General features: G+C 33.2%; 1 long non-coding RNA gene across 1 annotated transcript in view; it reads left to right on the forward strand.

Annotated features, from left to right (window-relative positions):
• The window catches only part of LOC106873956 (uncharacterized), a 10,068-nt gene extending 8,479 nt beyond the window's left edge, over window positions 1-1,589 (forward strand). The window contains exons 3-4 of the long non-coding RNA XR_008265518.1: window positions 149-305; window positions 1,233-1,589. This is a non-coding gene — a long non-coding RNA (uncharacterized LOC106873956). The remainder of the gene's footprint in view (window positions 1-148; window positions 306-1,232) is intronic.
• Window positions 1,590-1,595: the final 6 nt, after the last annotated feature.

Here is a 1,595-nt window from a genome sequence, read left to right on the forward strand (position 1 = left end):
ATTATGTTTAATTATAAAATATTATGCTTATTGACATATATATGTATGTCTGAAAATAGTAAATGTCGTCTTTGTGTGGATAAATGCATGGAATATATTATTAGATTGGTTTATTCCTACAAACATACAACTTCCATAACACATGCAGCCCTATCCTAGCAGCAGACTATCTGCCTGACGTGCTACACTACTCCATCACCATACAGCCATTGTCACACCATTACAGCAGCACTTACAATGGATCTTTCTACAACAATACATCTGTCAATTCTCACTGAATAACCAATGATATAATTATTAAAGAGGTAAGTTTCTATTTAATCTTTTATAATCATATTTGATGTAGTAAGTCTCATTGAATTTGTTAGATATTATTCTAACAGCTTTAATATTCTTTTCTACTTCAATAATAAAATTATTTTCAAAATCACATTTTGATAAAAACTTTATTAAAATTAGAAATGTTCAGAGATTTCGAGACTGGTTAGACTCTCGTAATTGCTTTCTTTTAGTAAACATTACATACTCCAAATTGATTAATAAGTAACTTTCTTCATTTTAATATATAGATGGATGTAGCCATCAAAATTTGTTGCCTGCACTGAATCTCTACTGTTGCATTTCTCGTTTCCCTTCTCCCTAACCTTTAAGGCATCCCATTAACAAGATCATGTTAGTTAGTTTCTCACTGTAACTCTCCTCATTGGCTGACATTAATTGCTTTTCAGAAAAATTAACACACTTCCTTATGGCCTAAATTGGCCATTGTGAGCATGTTTTATACAACAATCCTCCATTGGTCTCCTTAAAACCAAACAGACAAGAGTAAAGTCAACTATAAGAATTGGTTGTATGTTAGCAGTCTGTGTTGTTAAGGATAAAGCTAAAGGATCTTTGGAATGGTTACTGAGATGTTAATGTGGCACCAGCTCCTGTGCTTTATACGTGGCACTATCACCAGTGCTTTTTATGAATGTATAATCTTCTTTCCAGCAGATATTCAAAATGACATGAAGCCTGTGCGTGTTGATGCCATTCACCATAGTTTGAAGTTATTTCATTCATGTCCAGGTGGAAGTCTTGCATGGAAGAAGTTCTTTTTTGGAAGAATCATTGATTAACATTTACTTTAGCCTTATGTGAACAAGGTTGTGAAATGATGCCTAATAAATAATTTTCTGTTACACTACATGGAAATCTTGTTAAATTATGGACTTTTGTTTCTGTTTTAGATTTTATGTTCAGTCTATTGAGACATTTTTAATCAGTTCCAACACTTAACTAAAACATGTTCCTGTCATTGTCTATTGCATTATCAGTGGTCCACTGTGTCTTGACCATAGACCTTACCTACCATGTGGAAGAAGAGAGAAGTCCAGGAACATATGTAGCAGACATTGCTGCTGATTCTAAACTTTTAGACAATGTTAAACCATCTGATCAACATTTGATAACATTCAGTCAATTCAAACGAAAGGTGGCACAGTTATTTAATATCACCAAAACAGGTAAACTGTACACTGCTCAGACATTGGATGCAGAAGATCTTTGTACATTCAACAAAGAATGTTCCAGAACTATGAAAGTTGTTGTCA

This window comes from Octopus bimaculoides, chromosome 14 (assembly GCF_001194135.2).
Source record: "Octopus bimaculoides isolate UCB-OBI-ISO-001 chromosome 14, ASM119413v2, whole genome shotgun sequence".
Classification (NCBI taxonomy): domain Eukaryota; kingdom Metazoa; phylum Mollusca; class Cephalopoda; order Octopoda; family Octopodidae; genus Octopus; species Octopus bimaculoides.